General features: G+C 39.0%; 1 protein-coding gene across 1 annotated transcript in view; it reads left to right on the top strand.

Annotated features, from left to right (window-relative positions):
* KIF26B (kinesin family member 26B) overlaps positions 1–13,333 on the top strand; it is a gene marked incomplete at both ends in the record, with an annotated part of 292,830 nt that overhangs the window by 126,252 nt on the left and 153,245 nt on the right. The window lies entirely within an intron of this gene.

The following is a 13,333-nucleotide window of genomic DNA, read 5'->3' as shown; positions in this document are numbered from 1 at the left end:
CTGAACTCCTGCTGCTCTCCATACACCATGTTAAAACAGAGGCAACTTCTATTCTACTTTTTGCCACATTTTGTGATTTCCTGCTGGTTTCAATAGATAGCAAAGGGGGAGGCTAACTAAAGATAGATTTGGCCTTATAATTTCCAAGAGGGCTTTTGGGGTGCTAGAGTACTTGCTACATGAACACCTTGCTCCCTGCTGATTTAGGAAAAATTGAAAAGAACTGAGGCTATTTCATTCCCTCAGCACTTCCTTTCCCTGCACCTGACATGTACATTGAGAAAAAAAATTGCTAGCAGCATATGCAGTAATCCCTCAGCACCTGTTACCAAAGACTCCTGGTGCTTAATCTTGCCTTTTACTCTCAGGGCAGTAGAAGTAAAAATGGTCAGCATTAATCTTCTGACTTGTAGTATAGTTGTGACTGCCAACTATAGTATAGGCAACCTCATGTTGATTTACTGTTTTGCATATTTCTTGCTTCCCTTAAATCTTGACATAAGAGTTCTGATTTACAGTGTCTTTATCTTGGCTTGCAGAGAGAGAAAGATGAATTGATGTAGTTGCACTGTCTATAGCAGAAAATTGTATGCTCCACCAGTTGTTTTTTCCCTCTGTTTTTAACACCATCAAACTTACCTTCACTCAAACAGATCATAAATCCATAGTAACGAGACTTTTTCCTAAACACCTGGAAGCTCAGAGTGGCAAACTTTTTATTCTGATTACTACTTTCCTGTTACAAGAAGTACTGTTACGGTGCTGTCCCAGCAGCCTCGAAATTCCAGCTGTGATTTACCCTGCCTGTAGAGTTCTCCACCGTCTGCTTGAAGAGTCAGTGTTTTCTTAACCTTGAGAGCAATCTATTCAACCACTGAATAGCTGTTTCTTACAATTACCAAAGAATACAGACTGTTTTAGTTTTCCTGCACACAGAATAAAAACTACAACAAAAAAATGGATTTACATATTGATGTATTTGTTTATTGCCAGGTAATTTAACATTAGGTAGACAACTGCCAGTTAGGCTTGTATATATGCATCCCTGTGATGTCATTATTAACTATGATAAGACCACAGTACCTCTATATACAATCCACATAGGTGGGTTGTAGCAAATAGAGGATTAGAACCTTACCTCTTTGCTGACCAGTGGATTGAACATGATGTCCATCTTACATCTCCTGTCTGTTGGCATGTTTCAATCAAACTATTGTTTTGGTCTCTTCTAAATAACTCAAGTTCAGGATTATATGCATGAATTGCCTGCAGGACAGGGGCTCCTGAGATTTCTACCATGCATCTGGATTTGACGCTACTAGTTGCCTTTCAGGAGACAGACCTTTTGAAGGATAAAAGTAGAAATGAGTGTACACATTTAGGAAATAAGTCATTACAGGAACATTGCAGCTAACAGAAACAATTTTCCCTGTGAATGCATTTCTTGAGATTTCATGACTTTTTGGTGTAGCTTTAGAGGTTTTCTTGTGATTGCAGAATTCTAAAGGCTTTTTACCCAAGTGTATTTTCTGTTGTTTAATAAAGAATTGCCAGTGATTTCTTCAGTAAAGTGTTGACAGGGTCTGCCTCTTCTATTCAGCTGTCTATTTTCAAGAAATCAGTAGAGACTTAATTTCTTTAAGTTCTGTATTCTATTGGTTAAAATTGGTCAATGGATTCAAATCCTTTTAGGATATAGTCTGAGAGATTCACATAGATTGTGTATTAGTCATCCTCATTTCTTTGAGTAACCAGGCTAAAAATTACTACTGATAACTAGTGAGGCAAACTTTGGTTTTATTATCTCAACAGTCATGACAGAAAGGAACCAAGCTAGTTACTCTGTAGTGAGAATTCCAGCAATAATATCTTTGAATCTAAGAATGACAAATAAATGAAAACTGTGGAAATCTAGGCAAAGACAGAAGAGACATCATTAACAGAAATTATTTCTGTTTCTTTTCTGAATAATTCTTTGTATGCAAATGCAGGGAGAAATCAGTCAGCCTTTCATTAGAAAGGAAGTAGTACATAGAGAGTAATTGGACAGCATTGTGTCTCCTGTTCAAGCTATTTGTAAGCAAGCTAAGTTACTAACCTGTCCAGGATGGAGCATATGAACACTGTATGAAGATTCAAAGCCTGTTTGTGCTTTTGAGCTAATATGGTAGTATTTGGAATGATCCAGGTCTCCAGGAACAATTCTGGACATGACATGACCCAGGGCAAAGAGGAAAATACCTGCCATAGGATACAATTAAAAAAAGTAAATTAAAATACTGCCAATGAGTTTAGAATTATGGAAAACAAGTGTTGGTCATACTGATTTGGAATGTTTTCCCTGAGGTGATTACATGTTTAGTTAATAAAGTACAACTGATACAATACAATCTATGTGAATTTCACTGAGCTATCTGGGTTAACACCCTGTGAATTCTTGATTAATACTTTACAGCAATGCAAAACAAATTGGGAATGCATTAAATAGACTAAACTAGATGAATTATGTATTATGCTAAATGGCTCTGCTCCTGTTGGGATTCTGTAGAGATACATAATTCCATAGGGCACTAACTAGAAAAATATTGTTAAACCTTTCAGATGGTGTTGGGAAGGTTGTTAGTAACAGATTGCTTAGTCATCTGGGCCAACAATAGGTGTCACATCAGTGTCAAATGTACTATCATAAATCCAGTAGTAAAGAATGTAAACCATGCTTACAGATTAGGGTCTTATGTACTGAGAAGTGCTTACTGGAGAGGATCTGTGTGTCATGTTTAATTAACTGCATATGAGTACACAGTGGGATACCCTGGTCAAGGACTAATGAAACTCTTGAATACCTTTACAAGTAAGAACATATGAAGAGAGACTGGGAAGTTAGTGTAACTCTGCAGTAGGAATAGATATGGCCACTGCTGGAATACTCTGTCTAGTTCTGATGTGCACAGTCAAGAAAGATGCTGAAAAAATGGAGAAGCCTTAAAGAAGAGACACTCAGATGGTTAAAAGTTTGGAAAACTGCCTTCCAACAGCTTGACTTTAGTTTATCAAACAGATTTAGAGAGCGATGTGTTGACAATGTGCAGGGAACCTCTGCAGGGAACAGAAACGTGATACTAGAGGACTCCAGTCTAGCAGACAAAAGCATGTCAAGATGTAGTGGCAGGAAGCTGATCTAGACAAACTCAGAATCATAATGAAATGTGCATGTTTAGGAAGCATGCTTGGAAAAGGGCAATGACCTGCTGAAATGAAGAAGGGTACCAGAGAGTTCTCTTTTAGTGTCTGCTTTTTCAATTAAAATTGATATTCGAACAAAAAAGGTAATAGTTAACCACAGTTTTGGGGACTTTAAGAGATTTAATGTAGGGAAGATCTGTTGCTTTTGCTATGCAAAAGGTTAAATTAGAGAGTCATAATAGTATCACTTAACAGTCTTGTAAGACATACTCACTTGTGTGTGAAGGTGCAGCAACAAGGAATAGCATTTCTGTTCCTCTTTCAGACAACAATGCTGTTACAAACCTCAAGAAAAAAATGCCATGAAGAATGCAGTAAACTATTCACTTTCTTAATTTAGCTAGGAGTGATTAACAACCGTCTTTTAGTCTTTCAGTTGCTGTGTTTTTTTGTAGGTGTACATCAGTGTTGTTCGTATGTGAGTTGTTTTTTTTTTAACTGCCAGTATCTGCAATTTTAATTTTTGCCTTTTTAGGCAACAAGATATGTAGTTTCTCTGGGCACACATCTGCTTCAGTGGTGCAGTTTTCCTGTTCTTTTGAGATTCCATCAATTTCTTGTCTGTTTCACGAAGAACATCGGTATATATCTTTTGAAAAAAAAAAAAAGGTGGCTTCATAGAGTTATAAGTGCTTTACTTTTTCCTTTGTCTCTCAGATTGTGGATGTCAGTCAGCAAAGGTGATGGGTGTTCATTGCTGACACAATCAGATCAGAAAAGTCATGAGTGGGAGAAGAACATCCTAATATTTTGACATATAAATTAAGAGAAGAATTTAGCAGCCAAAGCTGAAATAAAAACCATATCGTGTCTGCAGGCAAAGGCTTTGGGGCAAATGTCTATGCTTTAAAATCACTGATTTGATGAAACTAATGAACCCCCCACCCCCTCCAGAAAATCCCAGCTGTTCCACTTGATGGCTCATAAAATCTGAATAAAATCCTTCAAGGGCTTTTTTCATAGGGAGAGACTATTTTTTGTACGCGTAGTTGTGGTAGCATCTGGTTCCCATCTCTGGGAATTCAGAGAATCCACAGGCACCGACATGCTGTCTGCTGCGGAGAAGCTGAACAACACAGATAAACGCTTCAGACAACTGCGCAGTATGTAATGTAATTGTCTGCAAGCTGGAAAGATGTAGGGGTTTGCTGGGAAGAGGCAAAATCTGAATCAGTAAAGTTTGACTAACATAAGCAATAGGAGCAGCCCTTGTATAAAATTTCCTTTGTTCATCTGTGAAGAATGGACTGATAAGATAGTAACACCTGAGTCAATAGGATTAATCAGAGAAGGTAAGTAAGGCGTACCTAAGGGGAGAGGAGTTAGTGGGTTTTCACAGAGGCTGTATCCTTCACAGAGGATTCAAACAGTAGGATCAGTAAACTAAGTGTCAACAAATTTGAGCAGGAAGTATAAAGGGCCTTTTCTGAATAATCACATTAGATTTAGTAACTGTTGAATGACAAAGGAACGCAGAATTTATTTTGATTATATCTGGCTCATCACATTTGTCATTCTAATGCTTTATCCTTTCTATAACCAGGATTTGTGTGTAAGAAGCAGTTGCATTGTTATCTTGTGTGAAACTATATTACATCATGGCAAGAGTTTGTTACATGTTATTGCCATCTGGTATCACAGAAGAAAAATCTTCAGAATGCCTTAAACATGGGTGCAGATGTAGCACTGATTTTTTGGCTTCCATTGTGGTCTGCACATTATTTTTGCTTAATGAGTAGTATGATAGAGCAAATAGAGAGGACTTGTAAAAATTTTGCTTCTTTTATGGCTGGAGATGGACTCAATCTCAGTGAGATTCAAAACTGAAATGCATTTAAGTATTACTCAGCTCTTGAATGAAGCATACCTTCATGCCAGGGCACTTAATTATGCACAAATATTTATACAGAAGAGGTGATAGCAGATATTCTTTATGCCTCAGGGAGCCACCATCGTACTCTGCGAATATACCTGACTTTTGTATAGTAACCTAGAGGTCAGTGCATTTCTTGAGAAAACTGGAGGACTGGATTCTAGACATCCTTGAACCTGAAAAGTCAAAAATGATACTGCATACAACCCAAAGGATTGTCTCTAAATAATATGTGAGGGTGGAATAGGTCCTCACTTCAGTAAAGCCAGCTGAGGATGCTCCACTGTGTAGGGAGGAGTGTGGGAGCCACGGGGCCACTGGCAGTGAGTGAGAAGAGGTGAGCCTTTCTCTAGACCTGGAGAGCAGGACGGGGCAGGTGCTGTAGCCGCTGTTCTCTTCCTCCAGCAGCAACATCTAAAAGAAAAGAGAGATGCCAGCCATTATGTGTTACTTTGTGACTACACTCAGAAAGAAAATTGGGGTTGTGACTCCCTTTTCCACAGCCTAGGCCTGTGCTACAGAAGTGGGTCTAGGAAAGGCATTATTTCAGATATATCTGTCTTCAGCACTTCCTATGAGTTAGCGTATTTGTTTGCAGTGCGCCAGGCTGGGGTGGTGTTGAGCCAAGTGCCTCAATCTTCCTATACTCTGTGTATAGCAATTAGGTACGTAAACTGAGGTTTTGACTTTCCCATTAATGCAGTTGCTATGAAACTGCCATCCTGAAGAATGGTATGGATCTAGGCTGAAGTTTAAACCGAAATCTGAAGAGTAAGTCCAGACTAAAAGTTTCAGGTTTAATTTGTATTAAAAATAACAAGTGCATTGTGGATACAAGAACCATATATTCCTGCAGTAAAAAAAATTCTGAAAATGCTGAGCAGACCAGGTTTCCAAGAGCATTGAGATGGGAATGATTCAAGAGCCTAGAACTGATTTCCGAAAATCATTGAAGTCCTTATGAGCTTAAGTAGCAGTGACTCTCATTGGAATCTAGGTTCCTGCACGTCTAGGTAACTTCTGAAATTGTACCTGTGAAGTGACTACAACTTTTTTGGTACTTTCAGAAAACAGACTTTAGAGCTGTGTTCTGATCCAGATTTATCTCTGGTTTGGCCATGAAGCACTATTCTTGAATTTTGAAAATTATGTTTATATTTAATTCCTAACAAATAAGTACACTCAAACCTCAAACACATTATACAATATGTAGCTCTAAGGGACAATATCCTAAATGAAAACAGATCCTTTTATTTTATTTCATGCCAGCAATTTGTTTAGCAGTATGGCAATTGCACACAAATATCCCAGATGTTCATGGAAAGAAAATTCCTCTTTAATTTACAGCAGAATCTGGTTTTATCCCTTGCTGGCTTTGTATTTGTCAAGCACACAAATATTTAAAGCCTTGTATTGAAATATACTACAACAGTGTTTTGCATGTCTCTTAAAGGCTAATGTTTGTAAAATCACAGAATAATTGCTAAGTCCAACTCCCTGCTCAAAGCAGGTCCAGTTACATCAGGCTGTTCAGGGTTGTGTCTCATGGAGCTTTGAATATCTCTGGATGGAGCTTCTACAATGTCCGAGTCCTGGTTCCAATAGCTGGCCATGCTCATGGTGGAAAAACATTTCTTTATGTATAATTTGATTTTCCCATGTTGCAATTTGTGTCTTTTGCCTCTCCTTCTGTCCCTGTGCATCTCCAAGAGTGAATCTGGCCCTATCTTCTCTAAATGCTCTCATCAGCTGTAGGCAGCCCTAAGAGCTCTCCTTCACCTAAGGAGAAGGCTAAGTAAATGCAGTTGTCTCAGCATCTCTTCATATGTTAAATGCTCCAGCCCTGACCATCCTGGTTGTTCATCTCAGTGGTCAAAGAGACCATTGTATTATTGGAGAAAAGATCATGGAGCTATGCCTTCAGTGAGCTACTGTTCTAGAGGTACGAACTGCTTTCATAGGAAATCTTATTATTGTTCCATTCAGCTTTTGCTGGAACTAGTCTTAGAAATCATGCTCAAAGTCTGAACTTTAAGATTGAGGTTTTAGTCTGTGATGCTGACTGTATTTCCTATTGCTTTTACCTGAGCAATACATAGTTAGGAGAGACTGATTATACATTCAGTAAGAAGATGTGTGATTTCAGATTTTAGATCTAGTAATTTTTATAGCTAATGTTTTCTCTGCTGCTCTTGTAGCAAATATGGCAATACTGTAGAACACCCATGAGTTCTACACTCATTCTTATTTGCTTTGCAAAGTCTTTGGCTGGGAGTCAAATAGCACTGACAGCCCGAGCCTCTGTTTCACATACTCAGGAACTATTAAATATTGATGTTTCATGGAAAAAGACATAATCGTAGTCTGTGCCGACAGGGCTGTGGGTAGCTGCTGGAGACTGGCCCTGCTGTGGCACTGCTGGAGCAGGGACTTATGGCCTTGGTGGCTGACATGGGGTCCTGGGCTGTGGGCAGGTAGGGTGAAATCCAAGGGAGCTGAGCAGGACATGTAAAGCCCATGGGTGCCCTCAGGGCCCTGACAGACCTACAGTTGTGGCTGGGTTAGGGGGAGGACTCTGGCCTGCAGTGGGTGTGGGGCTGGAAAGAGGTTGTGAAACAACAGTGCAAGCTGTGGAAAGGTTTCTCCCCTGTGAGTTTGTTCATGTGGGCTATGGCTGGGGGAGCTGAAGCTTAGCCAAGGCCTAGGATTAGGGTTAGAAGGCAAAAGCCCAGAGCTCTGGTATGGGGCTGAAAAGGGGCTGCATAATCACAGAGCAGTCTGCAAACAGATTTCTTACTCAGTGATTTGCAGAGAAATTTGGCTGAGGATCTTATTAATGCAGGGGAGTAATTGCTGCATTGCCCGCAAAAATCACCATGCTGTAAGCGCCTGTCAGATTCTCAGAGCATGTCCCAGCCCTGCATCTGTAGCACATGAGAAACAGGCCAATAATTGGACTTGTCTGAACTGTAATTTTTGTTGGAGTTGTTATATAATTCAGTTTCACGGAATCACAGAATCGTTAGGGTTGGAAGGGACCTCTGGAGATCATCCGGTCCAACCTCACTGCCAAGGCAGGGCTATCTAGACACAGGAATGCATCCAGGTGGGTTTTGAACGTCTCCAAAGAGAGAGACTCCACAACCTCCCTAGGCAGCCTGTTCCAGTGCTCTGCCACCCTCAACATAAAGTTCTTCCTCATTTTGAGGTAAAACTTGTGGTTTAGTTTATGGCCATTGCTTTTTGTCCGGTTGCTGGGCACCAGTGAAAAAGAGCCTGACACCAGTTTGTTCAGGACTCTTTATTGTCACACTGGAACTAGAGTAATTTCTTTAGCTTCTTTGACTCCCACTGTGGAGGGTCAGCAGAGATGAAAACAAGACTGACATTCATCTCCATGAACCTTACTGCAATGGCAACTAACTAGCACAGCTCTAGTTTTTTTATTGCCTCAGCAACTGGTGAAAAGGGTGATAGAAAAGAGTCAGGAAATTCAGCTCAGGCACAATTCATTTTGTGCACAAGCCACGGAAAAACAGCAGCAAGTGCTAATTATGGTTTTTAAGTTGAGCATTTCCCCTTTATGTGTCTGTTTGCAAACAGCAAATACCCTCCACACCCACATAGTTGGAGACATAGAGATGATACTGGAGCATGCAAATAGATACTTGTCTATAAATTGACTTCAGACTTTCCTCTTTAGTATGAATATCAGGAGGAGGAGATTGTATAACTTGCTCAGTGAGTCTCTCTTGACTAGCTGGATCTGCCTAATTTTACCCAATGCTTTCTGACCTGACAAGCACAGGAAAATAAAAAAACCTGTAAGCACATGAAGATATTTTTCTGCAGTGCCCCACATTGAGCTGTAATGTTATTCTGCACAATAGTGGGGATGCTGTTGTCATTTAGAATTTCTCCATGAAGGGAAAAATTCTTCTTCTCTTTCTTCGGTCTGTTACTTCAAAGTTTATGTTGTAGCACTCGGTAAGTTGTGCTTATGAGACCTGGCTGGCACCATCTCCTCTTCCCACCAGGAAGGGTACAGCTCCTGAGAAATTGTGTTCTTCTGGCCATTATATTCCCTGTATTTTACCAAAAATCTGATAGAAGAATAAAGCATGGTCAAATAAAGGAGAGCTTTAAAAATCTGTAGAAGCAAACACAGGCTTTAGTATTTAGTGTTCCCCTATATAAGCTAGATCTTGGGGATTCAAGGGCAAAAGAGCTCTTTGGTCTCCAGCTCCTCCCAACTCCTACACTACTGAATGGCCAATGTTAAAAATAGCCCTCCAAGCAACATGAAGTGTTTTGTAACCTGAATCATCCAGTGATTTTTTTTTACAGCTCTGCAATACAACTGGTTATTTCAGCACACCTGAGAGGGGCAAGAGGTTGTAGTGGGGGCTAAAATAAGAATCTTGTAGAAGAGAAGAAGGGGTGTTATCTCTGACTTCATCCTGAGTTACACTATTGCTCATACTAAGGCATGAAAGTGGAGATGCCAAAACATATTATTTAATAAATAGACAAACACTGGGGAAGTATTTGTGCATCTCAAAACATAAATACTACTTAGTTAAGTAAAGAAATGTAATAAAAAAACCCACTTGGTTGTTAAATCATTGATTCAAGCTGCACCAGAAAGGATGTTAGTCAATTACCAACCTCCAGCGTAAGGTTTCATGAAGTAGCAGAGATGTGAATCCACAATAGCTGATAATTTGTGTATCTGCACAGAAAGGCTGCCCTGGCTCTGTTTGTTTGCAAAAAGAATTTGTAAACCACTGTAAACAATAAAAGTTTGAGAACTGGTGCTTTTGGTCACATGTAAATTCTCATGAACTTGTTAAAATGTATGGTTTCTAAATATGTGTAAATTATGATTAGCAAACAAATCTCTAAATGATGGCTAGTGAGAGAGAAGACGGAGCTGGTACGCTTATATAAACGTTCATGGAGCTTATTGAATTAGTAATTGTAAGTTGTATACATGTCAAATGTTGATTTTTTAAATTAATCAGTGAAGACAGTGTTACCCTGATTGTTGCTAAAAAAGCAGTATTTTAAATGATTCCCGTGATATGCCTAGATAGCCACCAAGTGCTCCTTAGGATCAATTTTCTTATCATTTAAAACCAGAAATTAGTCTCTTCCTTCTTTCTGATTTGTTTCCTTACCCTCTCTTACCCCTCTTCTTCCCCAAATTCAGTAGGGTTCTACACAGAGATAGCAAAGCCTGCTAAAAGGGTGGATATGGCCATGTATATGGCAGTGGAGTTCTTCAGGTCAAATTGGGCATGTGCTCAATATTCTCATGGAGTTTTTCCTGCAGGGACATGGCCAGGGAACAGCAATGCAGGTTGTGGCCCCAAGTCTTTGGGAGCATCAGTGCACTTCAGGCATTCTGCAGGCTGGCAGGGATTCCCGCCCTGCCTCTTGCCTTGGTGAGGGATGCTTGCCTATTCCTCGTATGCTTGGGGTTTCTCACTACTGTTTTGAATCTTTCCCCAGCTCTGTGCACTCAGTAGCTATTTCTGCAAGAAGCATTTTGCTCTCCCAGGTGGGTTTGAATTGCTTTGTCAGGACTGATCAGTGACCTTAATTGGAGATGGTGTTTGATTTTTGACCTGCAGCTTTTTTTTTTTAGACTTCTGTATCCTTTTGAAAGCACGTTGTTGCTCATGGAGATCCAGTTATGTGCCGTGTAAAACAGTGCAGCATATTGAAATTAATGAAGATTAATTAATAAAGAATTAAAAGAAGGCAATATAATTAATGCCAATCAACATGAATTTATGGAAAATAGCTCTTGTCAAAATAACTTGTAATCTCATCAAAAAGAAATATCAAGTAGAGCTGATTAAACATAATTGCATCAATGTGAAATTTGGTAGTTGAGGACTCTCAAGTCTACTGGACGTGTAAAAAGAACCAATGGATAGGAAATAAAGGAAGGCTCAAAGTTGACATAAGATCTTTACTATAAGGACTATTAACTGTTGCAGATTGAAGACTGGTAGAAGCTCATTAATGATGATCTCTATGAATGTGCAATGCAGATCTGTGCCTATTATGTAAGATCAGAGTGATCATGATGCTCTTTTCAGGGTGTATAATCTCAAAATGGGAAGGCCTGAATGTAGACTGGGGGAGAGTGAGAGGATGGTGGGTGCATCTTGGAAAAGCAGCAAGGAAGTTGTAACTGCAAGTCAGGGATGAGGCCAGGAGAAAGAGCTAGTCTGAGAAGCTGTGTGCTCTGAGGAACGATGGAGTGATATATTTGTTTTTTGGTGAATAAGCATTTATGTTAAAATTTATGAAATATTCGGTTTGCAAAAATATTTTCCTAAATGTCTCTTAATTGCACAAATTCTCAGTTGTAAAATTATCGATCTTGCTCCCACTTATTTTCATGATGCACAGTGCTTGATATTTGACCATTTGACTTGTTTTTTTTTTCTTTTTGAGTGATGCTATTTGTATAGAAAGATGTTGAACATAAAGAAGGGACATAGCAGTTGCACTAAAAAATGGAAAAATAATTATCTAAACATTTGGTTACTGCCACTTGTTATTTACTTTAAATAGTACTTTCTACTTCTAATGCAGTGTTTAAATTTGTGCAAGACGTTGGTTTGAGTAAGACATTGTATTCAGGCTTCATCACTTTGAGAACAGCAAGTGTTTTGCCTTAGGATAAACTTGAGTGAAATTGAGCTTGGAAGAGCTAAGGAGATTCCTTTAGGACATAATTCCTTCCTTTCTACGCCCTTATTCTTGGCCAATTTTAGGAGCTTGTTATTTACTTCTGACTAACTTCCAACATGATGTTTTAATGTCCCTTAAGCATTTCAGTTGCACCAACTAACACAAACAGCATAAGTAGCCATGGAAATAATCCCTTTCTTTCACCTTCCTATTTAGTCCTTGCCTACCTGTTCTGGTGCAAAAGGGTCAGTTTTGATGAAAATAAGCCAGTCTGCAGCGACTGGGAGCTACACAAATTGGGGACTGTTCTAGGGTGGCAAGAGAAATCTGAAAAACAAAAACTGCAAATTAATAGACTTGCTGTGTTGTTTTGCTTGGTGTGATTGCCTTTTACTAAAAGGGAGTGAGCTGGGTGCACTCCCTACTATGCACTCCATCTTTTAACAAGCTTACTACCTCAGTGGCACACCTCTTGGGATGGTGGGAGGATATTTCTTGTTTGTGTTGCTTTCCCCCACTGTGATAATAAATATGGCTTCTTCTTATCTGTAATATGAGCAACCTCAATCAAAGGTTCAGAGATAAAGAAAATATTTGCCTGTCAAACAGTTTAAGTCAGTTTTGAACCTAGAAATGGTACATTTCATTTTTAATAAATCTAATGGACTGAAGCACCTCAGAAGTATCAAGCCTATCTTTAGCAAAGCTGTCGTGCTCCTCTCATATTTCCAGATGTGGTCCCTGACTTTCCCTCCCTCTGGTCCCTGCCTGCGTTACCCAGATATCTTATTTTTGGCAGTATATGGACAGGTATTAGACAGTGATCTAGTTCCCACTGAAACCAATACAATCTTTAATATGATGAAAGCTGGGTCACGTTCTTTGTAAGGTGTCTGATAGATGTTATGTGACATTTATTACTTTTAAGGTAACAACAACAGATATTGTTCTGCTTTGAATAAGGCAACCTCTAAACTCTAGGCTTCACCTTTTTTCTGTATTAACCTACATGGAATAAGCCTTTATTTTCAGAAAAAGAAGGCTTTAACTTTTCAGATACTTTGTAAAAGAACACTCTCTGTTGAGGCTATAGCTGATAATTAACTGGATGCCAGACACAGTAGTTTAGGTAATAAAATAAGAAGAATTCTTACTCATTAACTCCATGTTCCTCTTAAAATCAAATTTATTTTCTCTCTTTTTCTTTTTGTCATTTGGATTATAAATTGTGCACAGTGTCATGGGCCACTGGACAGTCATCTGAGTGCAGCTTGCTCTGAATAAATGGTGCTGAATAAGGCAAGCTTCGTTCCTTTACAGAGATAATTTTAAATTTTAATTAAATTTAATTTGACCTAAAAAAAAAAAAGGAAGAACCTAATTAAAATTATTAAGAGGTATTTCAGATGACATAATCTGTCAGTCAGAAAGACAGAAAATCAATCTGCTACAGTTTTCTGGCATCATTTGTATTCAGAGCCTTTGCATTATGATCTTTATTGACAA

The sequence above is a fragment of the Psittacula echo genome (assembly GCF_963264785.1).
Source record: "Psittacula echo genome assembly, chromosome: 4".
NCBI lineage: Eukaryota > Metazoa > Chordata > Aves > Psittaciformes > Psittacidae > Psittacula > Psittacula echo.
Note: the sequence above shows the minus strand (reverse complement) of the source record. Positions and strands in the feature narration are given on the sequence as shown.